The following is a 19973-nucleotide window of genomic DNA, read 5'->3' on the forward strand; positions in this document are numbered from 1 at the left end:
TTCAAGGAGACTTAAGCGTCTAAGCTTGAGGATGCCCTGAAAGGCATCCCATCTTTCTTCAACAAGTATAAGTATGTTTTCGTGTTCGTTTCGTTCATGTGATATGTGTAAATCTTGGAGCGTCTTTTGTCTTTAGTTTTCATTTTTTTTTCTTTTATGCACCATGCTGGTATGAGATAGTCCATGGTTGATTTATAGAATGCTCATTACACTTCACTTATATCTTTTGAGTACGACTTTATAGAATGCTTCATGTGCTTCACTTATATCATTTGAAGTTTGGATTGCCTGTTCCTCTTCACATAGAAAACAATTATTTGTAGAATGCTCTTTTGCTTCAATTATACTTATTAGAGCATGGTCTTTTGTAGAAAGAATTAAACTCTCATGCTTCACTTATATCTATTTAGAGAGTCAACGGGAATTGGTCAATTGCATGGTTAGTCACGAAATCCTACATAAAACTTATGGATCACTGAATATGATATGTTTGAATCCTTGCAATAGTTTTGCGATATGGAGATGGAATATGTGGGATGTACTAGTAAATGGTTGTGGTTAATAATAATATTAGTGTTAAGGTTTGTGATTCCCGAAGCATGCACGTATAGTCTCTCATTATGCTATGAAGTTGGAGCATGATTTATTATTGATTGTCTTCCTTATGAGTGGCGGTCGGGGACGAGCGATGGTCTTTTCCAACCAATCTATCCCCCTAGGGGAATGCGTAGTAGTACTTTTCTCTGAGGGCTAATAAACTTTTGCAATAAGTATATGAGTTCTTTATGATCAATGTGAGTCCATGGATTATACGCACTCTTACCTTTCCGCAATTTGCTAGCTTCTATGGTACCGTGCATTGCCCTTTCTCACCTCGAGAGTCGGTGCGAACTTCGCCAGTGCATCCAAACCCCGTGATATGATACGCTCTATCACACATAAGCCTTATTATATCTTCCTCAAAACAGCCACCATATCTACCTATCATGGCCTTTCCATAGCCATTCTGAGATATATTGCCATGCAACTTCCACCGCTTCTGTTTTGATGACTTGAGCATTCATTGTCATATTGCTTTGCATGATCATATAGCTGACATAGTAGTTGTGGCTCAGCCACCGTTCATCATTTTTAAACATGTTACGCTGGATCATTGCACATCCTGGTACACTGCCGGAGGCATTTATATAGAGTCATATTTTGTTACAGGTATTGAGTTGTAATTTTTATTTCTTTTGAATTATAAGTAAATACAAGTGTGATGATCATCATTATTCATTATTAGAGCATGTCTCAGTGAGGGAAGGATGATGGAGACTATGATTCCCCCATAAGTCGGGATGAGACTCTGGACAATGAGAAAAAAATATTGAAAAAAAGAAAAAAAAAGAAAAAAAAGAAAAAAGAAATAAAGAGAGAAGGGGCATGCTAGTTCCACACTTGTGCTTCAAAGTAGCACCATCTTTTTCATATGGAGAGTCTCCTATGTTGTAACTTTCATATACTAGTGGGAATTTTTCATTATAGGGATTAGATGCACACCCACTTAGTTTTCATATTGAGCTTTTATACACTTATAGCTCTTAGTGCATTCGTTGCATGGCAATCCCTACTCCTTGCATTGATATCAATTGATGGGAAGCTCCATAGCCCGTTGGTTAGCCGCGTCGATGTGAGACTTTCTTACTTTTTTGTCTTCTCTATATTTACCCCTATCATCATACTCTATTCCACCCAAAGTGCTATATCCATGGCTCGCGCTCATGTATTGCGTGAGGGTTGAAAAAGCTGAAGCGCTTTAAAAAGTATGAACCAATTGCTCGGGTTGTCACCGGGGTTGTGCATGATAAATACTTTGTGTTAAGAAGACACAGCATGACAATACTATATGATTTTGTAGGGATAACTTTCTTTAGAATTGATATTTTGAAAGACATGATTGTTTATTGGGATGCCTGAGTATTGATGTCTTTATGTCAAACTATAGACTATTGCTTTGAATCACTTATGTCTTAATATTCATGCCATGATTAGATATATGATCAAGTTTATGCTAGGTAGCATTCCACATCAAAAATTATCTTTTTTATCATTTACCTACTCGAGGACGAGCAGGAATTAAGCTTGGAGATGCTGATACATCTCTGTTGTAACTATATCTTTTTATTATTGCATGCCATTATTATATAACTTTCACATATTTTTGGCAACTTTTTATATGATTTATTGGACTAACCTATTGATCCACTGCCTAGTGCTAGTTCCTGTTTTTTTGCATGTTTTTTGTATCGCAGAAAATCCATATCAAACGAAGTCCAAAAGCGATAAAATTTACGAAGAATTATTTTGGGATATATGTGATTTTTAGGAGGTGGAATCAACGCAAATGGGGGCCCACAGTGCCCACAACCCACCAGGGCCCAGGCGCGTCCTGGTGTCTTGTGCCCTCCTCGAACGTCGGTTGGAGCACTTCTTCTGGCGCAAGAAAGATAATTTATGGAAAAAATCATGTAAAAGTTTCAGCGTAATCGGAGTTACAGATCTCCAGGAATTTAAGAAACCGTGAAGGGCCAGATCTGGGGGACGCGAAACAGAAGAGAACAGAGAGGGAGATCCAATCTCGGAGGGGCTCCCGCCCCTCAGCCACCATGGAGACCATGGACCAGAGGGGGAACTCTCCTCCCATCTAAGGGGAGGCCAAGGAAGAAGAAGAAGGAGGGGGCTCTCTCCCCCTCTCTCCCGGTGGCGCTGGAGTGCCACCGGGGCTAGGATCATGACGAGGATCTACATCAACAACCTTGCTACTGTCTACACCAACTTTATCCCCCTCTATGCAGCGGTGTAACACCCCTTCTCCCCGCTGTAATCTCTACTTAAACATGGTGCTCAACTCCATATATTATTTCCCAATGGTCTATGGTTACGCTATGATGTTTGAGTAGATCCGTTTTGTCCTATGGGTTAATCATGATCTTGGATGGTATGATTGTATATTTTATTTATGATGCTGTCCTACGGTGCCCCCCGTCTCGCGCAAACGTGAGGGGCCCCCGCTGTAGGGTGTTGTAATATGTTCATGATTCGCTTATGGTGGGTTGCGAGAGTGATAGAAGCTTAAACCCGAGTAGGTGGATTGTTGCATATGGGATAAAGAGGACTTGATACTTAATGCTATGGTTGGGTTTCACGACCTTAATGATCTTTAGTAGTTGCGGATGCTTCCTAGAGTTCCAATCATAAGTGCATATGATCCAAGTAGAGAAAGTATGTTAGCTCATGCCTCTCCCTCATATAGAATTGCAAGAATGATTACCTGTACTTGTTATCGATTGCCTAGGGACAAATGACTTTCTTGTTGACAAAAGCTATCCACTTTTATTACCTTGCAATTTATTCATAGTTTTATTCTCGCAAAGTACTCGTAGTTTTATTCTTGCCAAATAGTTTCATACTTGTTTTAGGTAAAGCAAACGTCACGTGTGCGTAGAGTTTTATCGGTGGTCGATAGAACTTGAGGGAATATTTGTTCTACCTTTAGCTCCTCGTTGGGTTTGACACTCTTATTTATCGAAGAAGGCTACAAACGATACCCTATACTTGTGGGTTATCAGCTATCAAACGTCACAACGTAACTGGGTGATTATAAAGATGCTCTACAGGTATCTCCGAAGGTGTTTTGTTGGGTTGGCATAGACCGAGATTAGGATTTGTCACTCCGAGTATCGAAGAGGTATCTCTGGGCCATCTCAGTAATGCACATCACAATAAGCCTTGCCAGCAATGTGACTAATGAGTTAGTTGCGGCATGTTGTATTACGGAACGAGTAAAGAGACTTGCCGGTAAGAGATTGAACTAGGTATGGAGATACCGACGATCGAATCTCGGGCAAGTAACATACCGATGACAAAGGGAATAACGTATGTTGTCATAATGGTTCGACCGATAAAGATCTTCATAGAATATGTGGGGGCCAATATGAGCATCCAGGTTCCGCTATTGGTTATTGGCCGCAGAGGTGTCTCGGTCATGTCTACATAGTTCTCGAACCCGTAGGGTCCGCACGCTTAACGTTCGATGACGATTTGTATTATATGAGTTATGTGATTTGGTGACCGAATGTTGTTCGGAGTCCCGGATGAGATCACGGACATGACGAGGAGTCTGGAAATGGTCGAGAGGTAAAGATTGATATATTGGATGACAGTATTCACACACGGGAAGTGTTCCGGAATGTGTCGGGTACAAATCGGAGTACCGGGGGGTTATCGGAACCCCCCGGGGGAAGATATGGGCCATATGGGCCATAGGAGGGAGGCACACCAGCTCACAAAGGGGTGGCGCGCCCCCCACAAGGGAGGAGTCCAAATTGGACTAGGGGAGGGGGCAGCTCCCCTTTTTCCTTCTACCCCTCTCTCTCCTTCCCCCTTTCCCCCTACGGTAAAAGGAAAGGGGGGGGAATCCTACTAGGAGCCCAAGTAGGACTCCTCCTACAGTTTACGGCTCCGGTCATATTCTCGCGGTGCTTAATTAGGCGAAGCCCTGCGCGGATCACATCACCATCACCGTCACCACGCCGTCGTGCTGACAGAACTCATCTACTTCCTCGACACTCTGCAAAATCAAGATCTCGAGGGACGTCATTGCGCTGAAGGTGTGCAGAACTCAAAGGTGTCGTCTGTTTGGTACTTGATCGGTCGAAACGAGAAGACGTTTGACTACATCAACCGCGTTAAACAAACGCTTCCGCTTTCAGTCTGCGAGGGTACGTGGACACACTCTCGCCTTCTCGTTGCTATGCATCTCCTAGATAGATCTTGCGTGAGTGTAGGAATTTTTTTTGAAATTGCATGCTACGTTCCCCAACAGTGGCATCCGAGCCAGGTCTATGCGTAGATGATATGCACGAGTAGAACACAAAGTGTTGTGGGCGGTGATAGTCATACTGCTTACTACCAACGTCTTATTTTGATTGGGCGGTATTGTTGGATGAAGCGGCCGGGACCAACCTTATATCACCACGTTTATGAGACCGGTTCCACCGACAGACATGCAATTTGTTTTGCATAAAGGTGGTTGGCGGGTGTCTGTTTCTCCAACTTTAGTTGAATCGAATTTGACAACGGCCGGTCCTTGTTGAAGGTTAAAACGGCAAACTTGACGAAACACCGTTGTGGTTCTGATGCGTAGGTAAGAACGGTTCTTATTAGAAGCCCGTAGCAGCCACGTAAAACTTGCAACAATAAAGTAGAGGACGTCTAACTTGTTTTTGCAGGGCATCTTGTGATGTGACATGGTCAAGACATGATGTGATATACGTTATTGTATGAGATGATCATGTTTTGTAAAAGTTATCGGCAACTGGCAGGAGCCTTATGGTTGTCGCTTTATTGTATGAAATGCAAACGCCATGTAATTGCTTTACTTTATCACTATGCATTAGCGATAGTTGTAGAAGCAATAGTTGGCGAGACGACCATGACGCTACGATGGAGATCAAAGTGTCAAGCCGGTGACGATGGAGATCATGACGGTGCTTTGGAGATGGAGATCAAAGGAACAAGATGATGATGGCCATATCATGTCACATATATTGATTGCATGTGATGTTTATCTTTTATGCATCTTATTTTGCTTAGTATGGCGGTAGCATTATAAGACGATCCCTCACTAAAATTTCAAGGTATAAGTGTCCTCCCTGAGTATGCACCGTTGCGACGGTTCGTCGTGCCGAGGCACCACGTGATGATCGGGTGTGATAAGCTCTACGTTCACAAACAACGGGTGCAAGACAGTTTTGCACATGCGGAATACTCGGGTTAAACTTGACGAGCCTAGCATGTACAGACATGGCCTCGGAACACTGGACACCAAAAGGTCGAACGTGAATCATATAGTAGATATGATCAACATAGAGATGTTCACCATTGAAAACTACTCCATCTCATGTGAAGATCGGACATGGTTTAGTTGATTTGGATCACGTGATCATTTGGATGACTCGAGGGATGTCTATCTAAGTGGGAGTTCTTAAGTAATATGATTAATTGAACTTAATTTATCATGAACTTAGTCCTGATAGTTTTTGCATATCTATGTTGTAGATCAATGGCCCATGCTACTGTTCCCTTGAATTTAAATGCGTTCCTAGAGAAAGCTAAGTTGAAAGATGATGGTAGCAACTACACGGACTGAGTCCATAACTTGAGGATTATCCTCATTGTTGCACAGAAGAATTATGTCCTTGACGCACCGCTAGGTGTACCACCCCCTCCAGCAACTGCAGACCTTATGAACGCCTGGCAGTCGTGTGTTGATGACTACTCGATAGTTTAGCGTGCCATGCTTTACGGCTTAGAATCGGGACTTCAAAGACGTTTTGAATGTCATGGAGCATATGAGATGTTCCAGGAGTTGAAGTTAATATAGCTGCAAGATGGAGGAGAACAGTTCTGTTAGTGAACACATACTCAGAATGTCTGTATATCGTACTCAGCTGGGAGTTAATCTTCCAGATGATAGTATTATTGACAGAGTTCTTCAATCACTGCCACCAAGCTATAAAGGCTTTGTGATGAACTATAATATGCAAGGGATGGATAAGACTATTCCCGAGCTCTTCGCAATGCTCAAAGTTGCGGAGGTAGAAATCAAGAAGGAGCATCATGTGTTGATGGTTAAGAAGACCACTAGTTTCAAGAAAAAGGGCAAAGGAAAGAAGGGGAACTTCAAGAAGAATTGCAAGCAAGTTTCCACTCCCGGGAAGAAGCCCAAGTCTGGACCTAAGCCTGAAACTGAGTGCTTCTACTTCAAAGGGATTGGTCACTCGAAGCGGAAATGCCCCAAGTATTTGGCGGAAAAGAAGGATGGCAAAGTGAACAAAGGTATATTTGATATAAATGTTATTGATGTGTACCTTCCTAATGCTCGTAGTAGTGCCTGGGTATTTGATACCGGTTCGGTTGCTCATATTTGTAACTCGAAACAGGGACTACGGATTAAACGAAGATTGGCTAAGGACGAGGTGACGATGCACGTCGGGAATGGTCCCAAGGTCGATGTGATCGCCGTCGGCACGCTACCTCTACATCTACCTTCGGGATTAGTTTTAGACCTGAATAATTGTTATTTGGTGCCAGCGTTGAGCACGAACATTATATCTGGATCTTGTTTGATGCGAGATGGTTATTCATTTAAATCAGAGAATAATGGTTGTTCTATTTATATGAGTAATATCATTGATGGTCATGCACCCTTGAAGAGTGGTCTATTTTTGTTGAATCTCGATCGTGGTGATACACATATTTATAATATTGATGCCAAAATATGCAAAGTTGATAATGATAGTGCAACATATTTGTGGCACAGCCGTTTAGGTCATATTGGTGTAAACGCATGAAGAAACTCCATGCGGATGGACTTTTGGAATCACTTGATTATGAATCATTTGATGCTTGCAAACCATGCCTCATGGGCAAGATGACTAAGACTTCGTTCCCCGGAACAATGGAGCGAGCCACTGACTTATTGGAAATAATACATACCTGTAGCGATATGACTTCAAACGGTCAAATCTCTGTGCTTAAGTGTCATCCCTGGATCGGTAATGTTGACACACACAGTACTTGAAGGATTTATAACAAAGTGCAACACACACTTTTTACATCGAATGTCTCAAAAGAGAACTTATTAAGATAATATGGCTTAAGGCCATCTAAATAAGATAACAGCGGAAGGCTTGGAAGATAAAGTGAGTCCATCAACTCCAACGACATAGCTGAGACCACGACAATGGCCTAGCGCACCTTACTCTTCCTTTGAAAAGTCTGCAAGATGATACGTTGCAGCCCGAAATGGGTCAGCACATGGAATATGCTGGCAATATAACACAGTAGAGCAATGAACAGAATAAATGCTATCACTCCATGCATATATGGCTGGTGGAGGCTCTATGGTTATAATGTTTTTGCGAAAAGGCAATTTTTTCCTACATCAAAGGAATATATTTTATTTAACTATCATGGTAGTTGATAAACATTGAGAATGGTACCCCCATCTCAATCCCAATTAAAAGTAATTAATAACCCAACAAATTAGTTTAGAGTGATGAGATCAACATGATAATCCAAGAACCAGATACTCAAGTTGTCCATAACCGGGGACACGGGTAACAATGATTAGTTTGTACACTCCACAGAGGTTTGCGCACTTTACCCCACAAGACTCGATCTCCTCCGTTGGATTTCTCGCACTATATGGTGTCTGAGAAACGGATGACCGAGACACAGCCTTTCAGAAACAATAACTCTTTACTCTGGGTGGACAGTTACACCTACTTTCCCCAACATCAGCTAGCCCACCACTGAAAGAGGTCATGCAACATACTCAACTATGCTAGAGCCCATAATAGCTTGTGGCTGCACACGAAAGTTTCTAGCATGAATAATCTTATGATCCCTTTGAGCCTGGGTGGTGAACCAAAGGACAACACTCGTATATCCCCAGGTGCCCGCAACCAATCCACCCAGATGTGTATTTAAGTAGCCACCTTAAGTTAACCATTAATTAACAATCTCACATCTGTCATAGATCACTCAAACCAAACCACGTCTACGAGCATAGCATAGTGGTATAAGCATAACGTAGAAGTAACTCCCAAGGGTTTGATAAATAGAGGGCAATAGGTTCTACCTCATCATCTACTTCCCAATACCCACAAGTTATTCACATCCTAATCATGCAGTGTTTGAGGATTGTAACTAATGCATAAAAACTGGGTATGAAAAGAGTATGATCAATGTGTTACTTGCCTTGCTGACGATCTGCAAAACCTAGAGACTCGTAGTAGTACGCTTCGTACTCCGGGAATTCTATCGCAAAAAAACAATAGCATACATAAGCACTCAAGCATAGATGCAAAGGTAAAACTCAAATAAGAAGATCCAAATCTGAAAGTCCAACTGAAGAGCTTCGGTTTGCAAAAAGAATCAATCGAATCGGAGCTATGGAACTGAAACTACGGTCAAAAGAACTTTGAATTCGAATCTTCTTGAAACCAAATTTTAAATTGTCAAAACAATGTTCAAGTTGATTAAACATAAAGAGGGGCTCGAGACGAAGATTTTGGCGTTGGTTTCACTGGATTAGGACGAACGGTTAAAAAGTTGCGAGGGTTTGAAGATCAGGGGCTAATCTGCGATAAAAAAATAATCACGGATAGGTCCCTGGCCGAAAATAAAATAAAAAGAAAAAGACTACGGCGCGAACGTCCGCTAACAGAGGCAAACGAACGAATTCGTTCGTTAAAACGAACGAACGAACGTTCGCAAAGTAACCTAAACAGAAGAAAACCGAAAAAACCGAACCGATCTAAAAAAACAGATCTAGGGTTTAAAAAAACACGGCGGCGGCTTTGCGGTTTTTACCGTTTTACCGAAGAAAACCGGCGGGTCGGTGGGGTCAACGGCGGCGGACGGCGAGGCGGCTCCGGCGGGGCTCCGCGGCGGCGGCAGCAGGCAGCGCGGGTCGGCGGCTGCGGCGGCGGGGCGGGACGAGGGCAGAGGGGGCGCGGGCGGTGGCTTAAATAACATGGGGGGGCGGTCCGACTTGGGGAGGGGGTAGGCGGTGCGGCGTGGCGAGCTTGGACTCCCTCGGGAGTCCGGCGAGGGCACGGCGGGGAAGGCGGCGGCGCAGCGGGCCGGCTGGGCCTTCGGCCCAGTTCGGTCCGGGAACTTTTTTTATATAAAATAAATTCCGCCAAAAAGGCAAAATCCTAAATAAATATACAAAAGATTCTAAAAATGCCAAAAACAATTTTCACAGTCTAAATAAAATATTTAGAACGAAGTGAAAATTTTCTGGCCTAAAATGCAATTTTTGAAAAATGCATATTTTTCTACTTCGAATAAAATAGCAATAAAATACAAATAAAATATTTATTTGATTTTAAATGTTTTTCCTCCAATATTTCTTTTATTTTGGAGAATTCATATTATCTCCTCTCTTTTATTTTTATATTTGGAATATTTTGGAGAGAAAAATAATTAAAACCAAAATGATCCTCTTTTCAAATTTGAAAAAAATTCAAATATGAAAATAATGAAATCCCCAACTCTCTACGTGGGTCCTTGAGTTGCTTAGGATTTTTAGGATCAAAACCAAAATGCAAATAAAATATGATATGCATATGATGACCTATGTATAACATTCCAAATTGAAAATTTGGGATGTTACAAACCTACCCCCCTTAAGATGAATCTCGCCCTCTAGATTCGGGTTGGCTGGAAAATAGGTGTGGGTGGTCTTTCCGTAGGTCTTCCTCTCGTTCCCAGGTGGCTTCATCCTCGGTATGGTGGCTCCACTGAACTTTGCAAAACATGATAACCTTGCTGCGTGTGACTCGGCTGGCAAACTCGAGAATCTTGACTGGTTTCTCCTCGTAAGTCAAATCACTATCCAACTGAATTGCTTCCAGGGGCACTGTATCTCTCAGAGGAATATCGGCCATCTCAGCGTGGCACTTCTTCAACTGGGAAACGTGAAACACATCGTGAACTCCCGACAATCCTTCAGGTAACTCCAACTTGTAGGCCACTTCTCCCATACATTCGGAAACTCGGTATGGTCCTACAAATCTTGGAGCTAACTTTCCCTTAACTCCAAATCGTTTAACTCCTCGCAGAGGTGAGACTCAAAGATATGCTCTGTCTCCGATTTCATAGACTACCTCCTTGCGTTTTGAGTCTGCATAACTCTTCTGCCTGGACTGAGCTACCTTCAGTCTATCACGAATCAACTTGACCTTCTCTTCAGACTCCTTGATCAAATCTGGTCCGAACAACTGTCGGTCTCCAACTTCATCCCACATTAACGGTGTCCTGCACCTCCTTCCATACAACGCTTCAAAAGGTGCCATCTTCAAACTGGCCTGGTAGCTATTGTTGTATGAGAACTCTACGTAAGGTAAATTATCATCCCAGCTAGATCCATAATCTAGCGCACAAGCTCTCAACATGTCCTCCAGAATCTGATTGACTCTCTCGGTCTGTCCATCTGTCTGCGGATGAAAGGTTGTACTGAACTCTAGCCTGGTACCCAAAGTCCGGTGCAGTTGATTCCAAAACTTCGAAGTGAACTGGGTCCTTCTATCTGATACGATGGTCCTTGGAACTCCATGCAGACACACGATCCTGGTCATATATATCTTGGCCAACTTCGCACTCGTATAGGTGGTTTTCACTGGGAGAAAGTGAGCCACTTTGGTCAAACGATCCACTACTACCCAGATAGAATCATATCCCGATCGGGTCCTGGGTAATCCGGTGATGAAATCCATGCCAAGCTTATCCCACTTCCATTCGGGGTATCGGCATAGGCTGCAGTAATCCTGCTGGCTTCTGATGTTCTGCCTTCACTCTCTGACATACATCACATACGGCTACATACTCGGCAATATCCTTCTTCATTCCTGTCCACCAGAAACGCTCCTTCAAATCCAAATACATCTTGGTGTTTCCGGGGTGTATCGAGTATGGCGAGTCATGAGCTTCCTGCAGTATTAACTTCCCGATCTCTGCATTATTGGGCACATAAACACGATCCTCAAACCACAAGGTGTCGTGCTCATCCTCACGAAAACATTTGGCTTTTCCTTTGCTCATCTTCTCCTTTATCTCAGCAATCTCCTTATCATCCTTCTGAGCTTCTCGCATCTTTCCCAATAATGTTGACTGAACTTCCATTGCTGCGACAAAACCTCTAGGGACTATCTCCAAACGTAGCTCCCTGAGATCTTCGGCTAACTCCTTCGGTAATCCCGCGCTTACGAGGGTATTGGCATAACTCTTCCTGCTCAAAGCGTCTGCTACGACATTGGCCTTGCCTGGATGATAGTGCAACTTCATATCATACTCCTTTATAAGCTCCAACCATCTCCTTTGCCTGAGATTTAGCTCCTTCTGTGTGAAAATGTACTTCAAACTCTTGTGATCCCTGTACACATCACAACTGTTTCCAATAAGAAAATGTCTCCAGGTCTTGAGCGCATGAACTACGCCTGCTAATTCCAAATCATGTATTCAACTCATGCGGTCGAAGCTGTCGTGAGGCATATGAAACCACTCTTCCCTCTTGCATAAGTACACCTCCAAGCCTAAGTGAGAAGCGTCGCAATACACTTGGAAATCCTTGCGTATATCCGGCAGAATCAGCACTGGGGCTGTAACCAATCATTTCTTCAGCTCCTGAAAACTTGCCTCACATTCATCTGTCCATTTGAACTTGGTGTCTTTCTTCAGCAACTCCGTCATGGGCTTCGCAATCTTTGAAAAATTCTCTATGAATCTCCGATAGTATCCGGCGAGTCCTAGAAAACTGCGGATCTCTCCAACTGAGGTGGGTGCTAACCACTTAGTGACAGACCGAACCTTGGTAGGATCCCCTGCTATACCTTCTCCTGATATAACATGGCCAAGAAATCCAACTTCCTTCAACCAAAACTCACATTTGCCGAACTTGGCATACAACTGATGTTCCCTAAGCTTCTCGAGAACTAAACGCAAATGCTCCTTGTGCTCCTCTTCATTCTTCGAGTACACCAAAATATCATCAATGAACACCACGACAAACTTATCCAAGAACTCCATGAACACCTTATTCATCATACTCATGAAATAGGCTGGGGCGTTCGTCAATCCGAATGACATAACAGTGTACTCATATAGCCCGTACCTTGTGGTGAAAGCTGTCTTAGGTATATCCTGTTCTCGGATCTTCAACTAGTGGTATCCTGATCATAGATCGATCTTGGGGAATACTTTAGCTCCTTGCAGCTGGTCAAACAAATCATTGATCATTGGCAGTGGGTACTTGTTCTTGATTGTCACTTCATTCAATGCACGATAATCAACAACCATTCTCAACGATCCATCCTTCTTCTCAACTAAGAGCACTGGGGCTCCCCACGGTGACGAACTTCGTCGAATGTATCCTTTCTCCAATAACTCTTTGATCTGCTTCTAAATATCCTCCAGATCATTTGCGGGCGTCCGGTATGGTCTCTTCGATATCAGTCCGGTGCCGGGCAACAGCTCTATCAAAAACTCAATGTCTTGGTCCGGTGGCATGCCTGGTAATTCCTCTTGAAATACATCCGGCTAATCCTTCACTACAGGCACTTCCTCCTGAACAACTCCCGTGAGAGAATTTACTTGGGTCCTCCTCGGCGCATGCCGGGATACATACTTGATCCTTTTTCAATCCGGGGTGGTGAGCAGAATTGACTTACTAGCGCAATCGATGTTTCCTCCATACATCGATAGCCAATCCATTCCTAGTATGACATCCAATCCTTGCGACTCCAGAATTATTAAGTCTAAGGGGAAAACATGCCTACCTATGGTCACTGGCATCTGAAAACATCCTTGGCTTGCCATATACTCCGCTCCTGGCGAGCTTACTAACATGGGTGTCCTAAGAACTTTGGTGGGCAACTTATACTTATCCACAAATCCCCTTGAAATGTATGAATGCGATGCACCAGTATCAAAAAGAATTGCAGTAAATGACTTAACCAAAAACTTACCTATAACTGCATCTGGCTGCTCTTCAACCTCCTCCACGTTAACGTGGTTCACTTGTCCCCTATTGAAAGGGTTGGGATTATTCCTAGAGCTTCCATTGCCATTTCCATTCTTTGCTTCAGGACACTCATTGGCATAGTGTCCAGTCTTCCCGCACTTGAAACAAGTAATGTGACTTTGGTCCTTCTTGGCGGGTGTGGCTGGGTTAGAGCGGTTCTGGTTGCTGCCTGCTCCATTCCCGTTTCCATTCTTGGGGCCACTGTGGTTATGCGAACTTCCTCCATTGTGTGTATGGCCTCCATGGTTATGGGTATATCCTCCCGAGTTCGGGGTAAAACGAGGCTTCTACTGAGCTCCTGAATTGTACTTCCCTTGTCCATACTTCCTCTTACGGCTCTCAATCTGCTGCTGCTTCCCTTCAATCATAAGAGCCTTGTCTACCAACTCCTGGTAGTTGTTAAATGTTGCCACCATTAACTGCATACTCATCTCATCATTCAACCCTTCCATAAACTTCTCCTGCTTCGCGGCATCTGTGGCCACATCATCTGGGGCATAACGGGCTAACTTGCTGAACTCATCCACGTACTGCCCCACAGTATGGTTTCCCTGGCGTAAGTTGCGAAACTCACGCTTCTTCATGCTCATAGCTCCAGTTGAGACATGTGATGTGCGGAATGCTTGTTGAAACTGCTCCCAAGTGACATTGGCTATGGGGAAAGTGGCTGTGTAATTCTCCCACCATGAGGCTGCGGGTCCATCCAATTGATGTGCGGCAAAACGCACCTTCTCAGCATCTGTGCAACCTATGGGGGTCAACTCCTTTCCAATCCTACATAGCCAATCATCAGCAACTATTGGCTCAGTGCTACTGGAAAACACCGGCGGCTGCAGCCTCAGAAAACGGGCTAAGTTGTCACCTGGAGGTGGTGGCGGTGGGTTGTTGTTGTTGTTGTTGCCTTGGTTCTGGACTAGCAACTACATCAAGGCATTCTGCTGTTGGATCAACTGAGTGAGCTCCGGTGGGAAGACAAATCTTGGGTCACGTCTCGGAGGCATCTGATGGGTTTAGAGGGGAGAGATTAGAATAGAATGAGGTCTAGTGAGAAAGCACTACCCATATGCACATGAGATAAACACATTCATATCACACCAAATCAATTCAAACAAGGGCATACAATCGATCTAACTATCGTTACAGTGCTCGGGCTACTACTATATACATGGGGAAATACTACTGATAGTATGGTGGTCGACTAGAAGTTTTGATTGGTGGAAGACTCCATGATATCTGCTCCAGCTTCGTCTTCATAATCATCATCACTACTGTCGGGGTCGGAGTCGGTGTCGTCGATGATGATGTAGTCTTCAGAACGAATGTCCTCGGAAGGGTCGTCACCTCCTCCTGGCGCGGGGTCTCCCATGAACACTCCTAGCTTCCTTGCCAGGTCGTCATTCTTCTCCACTAGTATTGCGATTTCCTCCTCATATCTGTTGCGTGTAGACTTGAGTTCCTCTTCAAGCTCCATGTTCCTGGTCATCACCTTCTTCAGGTCTATCATGCTTGCGCACATTTGGTTCTCCTGGCGACGAATGTGCTGGTTTAACTCCTGGATGAAAGCTGCAATGGACTTGTCCCTCCTGGTGCTGATCATCTCCCATTGCTCATCTCGGCACCCACATATCTGTTAGATGGTGTCCTTAAGATCCTTGTGATAAGCTTCGCCGATGTGTCCCATGGCGATGTGGGCTACCATTCTCTTTCCTAGACTCCAGGTTGGTGCATCAAAGGAAAACTCTATGGGTTCAGTAACTGGCGTGAATGTCTTTCCTGGAACTTGAACTCGAATCATCCAACGCTCCTCTTCTGGTAAAGTGGCGGTGTAGGTCCCGGTGAAGCTTGGTATTCCTATGTTCAGGTACCTAGTGACTTCCTTCATGTGTCGTCCAAAAGGTGTGTCTTCATCCGGTTGTGCAAACTTGTTCCTTGAGTCCGCCATCCTATAGAGTGGAAAATGGAGAGGAGTTAGAAATGAGTAGAGAAGAGTGGCATATGGCTCATCTTAGTGGTCCTGTCCTACAATCAACGTGTGCTCTGATACCATCTTGTAGCGATCTGACCTCAAATGGTCAAATCTCTGTGCTTAAGTGTCATCCCTGGATCGGTAACACTGACACACACAGTACTTGAAGGATTTATAACAGAGTGCAATCACACACTTATTACATCGAATGTCTCAAAAGAGAACTTATTACAATAATATGGCTTAAGGCCATCTAAATAAGATAACAACGGAAGGCTTGGAAGATAAAGTGAGTCCATCAACTCCAACGGCATAGTTGAGTGCACGACAACGACCTAGCACACCTTACTCTTTGTCTGAAAAGTCTGCAACATGATATGTTGAAGCCCGAAACGGGTCAGCACATGGAATATGCTGGAAATATAACACAGTAGAGCAATGAACAGAATAAATGCTATCACTCCATGCATATATGGCTGGTGGAGGCTCTATGGTTATAATGTTTTTGCGAAAAGGCAATTTTTTCCTACATCAAAGGAATATATTTTATTTAACTATCATGGTAGTTGATAAACATTGAGAATGGTACCCCCATCTCAATCCCAATTAAAAGTAATTAATAACCCAACAAATTAGTTTAGAGTGATGAGATCAACATGATAATCCAAGAACTAGATACTCAAGTTGTCCATAACCGGGGACACGGCTAACCATGATTAGTTTGTACACTCTGCAGAGGTTTGCGCACTTTTCCCCACAAGACTCGATCTCCTCCGTTGGATTTCTCGCACTACATGGTGTTTGAGAAACGGGTGACCGAGACACAGTCTTTCAGAAACAATAACTCTTTACTCTGGGTGGACAGTTACACCTACTTTCCCCTACATCAGCTAGCCCACCACTGAAAGAGGTCATGCAACATACTCAACTATGCTAGAGCCCATAATAGCTTGTGGCTGCACACGGAAGTTTCTAGCATGAATAATCTTATGATCCCTTTGAGCCTGGGTGGAGAACCAAAGGACAACACTGGTATATCCCCCGGTGCCCGCAACCAATCCACCCAGATGTGTATTTAAGTAGCCACCTTAAGGTAACCATTAATTAACAATCTCACATCTGTCATAGATCACTCAAACCAAACCACGTCTATGAGCATAGCATAGCAGTATAAGCATAACGTAGAAGTAACTCCCAAGGGTTTGATAAATAGAGGGCAATAGGTTCTACCTCATCATCTACTTCCCAATACCCACAAGTTATTCACATCCTAATCATGCAGTGTTTGAGGATTGTAACTAATGCATAAAAACTGGGTATGAAAAGAGTATGATCAATGTGTTACTTGCCTTGCCGACGATCCGCAAAACCTAGAGACTCGTAGTAGCACGCTTCGCACTCCGGAAGTTCTATCGCAAACAAACAATAGCATACATAAGCACTCAAGCATAGATGCAAAGGTAAAACTCAAATAAGAAGATCCAAATCTGAAAGTCCAACTGAAGAGCTTTGATTTGCAAAAAGAATCAATCGAATCGGAGCTACGGAACTGAAACTACGGTCAAAAGAACTTCGAATTCAAATCTGCTTGAAACAAAATTTTAAATTTTCAAAACCATGTTCAAGTTGATTAACTATAAAGGGGCTCGAGACGAAGATTTTGGCGTTGGTTTCACTGGATTTGGACGAACGGTTAAAAAGTTGTGAGTGTTTGAAGATCAGGGGCTAATCTGCGATAAAAAATAATCGCGGATAGGTCCCTGGCGAAAATAAAATAAAAAGTAAAAGACTACGGCACGAACATCCGCTAACAGAGGCAAACGAACGAACGAACGTTCGCAAAGTAACCTAAACAGAAGAAAACCGAGAAAACCGAACCGATGTGAAAAAACCGATCTAGGTTTTTTTTTTAAAACACGGCGGCGACTTTGCGGTTTTTACCGGTTTACCGAAGAAAACCGGCGGGTCGGCGGGGTCAATGGCAGCGGACGGCGAGGCGGCTCCGGCGGGGCTTCGCGGCTGCGGCGAGGCGGCAGCGCTCCGCGGCGACTGCGCGGGGTGGCGGGACAACGGGTGGCGCGGCGTGGGGCGGCGGCGGTGGTTGCGGCGGCGGGGCAGGACGAGGGCAGAGGGGGCGGCTTAAATAGCCTCGGGGGGGTCCTACTTGGGGAGGGGGTCGGCGGCGCGGCGTGGCGAGCTCGGACTGCCTTGGGAGTCCGGCGAGGGCACGGCGGGGCGAGGCGGGGAAGGCGGCGGCGTAGCGGGCCGGCTGGGCGTTCGGCCCAGTTCGGTCCGGGTACTTTTTTTATAAAATAAATTCCGCCGAAAAGGAAAAATCCTAAATAAATATAAAAAGGATTCTAAAAATGCCAAAAACAATTTTCACCGTCTAAATAAAATATTTAGAACGAAGTGAATATTTTTCTGGCCTAAAATGCATATTTTTCTAATTCGAATAAAATAGCAATAAAATCCAAATAAAATATTTATTTGATTTTAAATATTTTTCCTCCAATATTTCTTTTATTTTGGAGAAGTCATATTATCTCCTCTCTTTTATTTTTATATTTGGAATATTTTGGAGAGAAAAATAATTAAAACCAAAATGATCCTCTTTTCAAATTTGAAAAAAAATCAAATATGAAAATAATGAAATCCCCAACTCTCTCCGTGGGTCCTTGAGTTTCTTAGGATTTTTAGGATCAAAACCAAAATGCAAATAAAATATGATATGCATATGATAACCTATGTATAACATTCCAAATTGAAAATTTGGGATGTTACAATACCGATGTATGCAGTGCGATGAGTGTTGAGGCTCGCGGCGGGTATCGTTATTTTCTAACCTTCACAAATTATTTGAGCAGATATGGGTATATCTACTTAATGAAGCACAAGTCTGAAACATTTGAAAAGTTCAAGAATTTCAGAGTGAAGTGGAAAATCATCGTATCGCGGAGGCGAATATTTGAGTTATGAGTTTGGCCTTCATTGAAAACAATGTGGAATAGTTTCACAACTCACGCCACCTGGAACACCACATCGTAATGGTGTGTCCGAACGTCGTAACCGTACTTTATTGGATATGGTGCGATCTATGATGTCTCTTACCGATTTACCACTATCGTTTTGGGCTTATGCATTAGAGACAGCTGCATTCACGTTAAATAGGGCACCATCTAAATCCATTGAGACGACATTGTATGAACTGTGGTTTGCCAAAAACCTAAGCTGTCGTATCTTAAAGTTTGGGGTTGCAATGCTTATGTGAAAAAGCCTCAGCCTGATAAGCTCGAACCCAAATCGGAGAAGTGCGTCTTCATAGGATACCCAAAAGAAACTGTCGGGTACACCTTCTATCACATATCCGAAGGCAAGATCTTTGTTAGTAAGAATGGATCCTTTCTAGAGAAGGAGTTTCTCTCGAAAGAAGTGAGTGGGAGGAAAGTATAACTTGATGAGGTAGTTGTACCTTCTCTCGAATTGGAAAGTAGCTCATCACAGAAAATCGTTCCCGTGATGACTACACCAACTAGTGAGGAAGCTAATGGTAATTATCATGAAACTTCAGATCAAGTTACTACCGAACCTCATAGGTCAACCAGAGCACGTTCCGCACCAGAGTGGTATGGTAATCCTGTTCTGGAAGTTATGTTACTAGACCATGACGAACCTACGAACTATGAGGAAGCGATGATGAGCCCAGATTCCGTGAAATGGCTTGAGCCATGAAATCTGAGATGGGATCCATGTATGAGAACAAAGTATGGACTTTGGTTGACTTGCTCGATGGTCGGTAAGCCAAAGAGAATAAATGGATCTTCAAGAAGAAGACTGACGCTGATGGTAATGTTACTGTCTACAAAGCTCGACTTGTTGCGAAAGGTTTTCGACAAGTTCAAGGAGTTGACTATGATGAGACCTTCTCACCCGTAGCGATGCTTAAGTCTGTCCGAATCATGTTAGCAATTGCTGCATTTTTATGATTATGAAATCTGGCAAATGGACGTCAAAACTGCATTTCTTAATGGATTTCTTAAACAAGAGTTGTATATGATGCAACCAGAAGGTTTTGTTGATCCTAAAGGTGCTAACAAAGTGTGCAAGCTCTAGCGATCCATTTATACACTGGTGCAAGCATCTCGGAGTTGGAATATACGCTTTGATGAAGTGATCAAAGCATATGGTTTTATACAGACTTTTGGAGAAGCCTGTATTTACAAGAACATGAGTGGGAGCTCTGTAGCATTTCTAATATTATATGTGGATGACATATTGTTGATTGGAAATGATATAGAATTTCTGGATAGCATAAAAGCATACTTGAATAAGTGTTTTTCAATGAAAGACCTCGGTGAAGCTGCTTATATA

Source organism: Triticum aestivum, chromosome 2D (assembly GCF_018294505.1).
Source record: "Triticum aestivum cultivar Chinese Spring chromosome 2D, IWGSC CS RefSeq v2.1, whole genome shotgun sequence".
NCBI classification, from domain to species: domain Eukaryota; kingdom Viridiplantae; phylum Streptophyta; class Magnoliopsida; order Poales; family Poaceae; genus Triticum; species Triticum aestivum.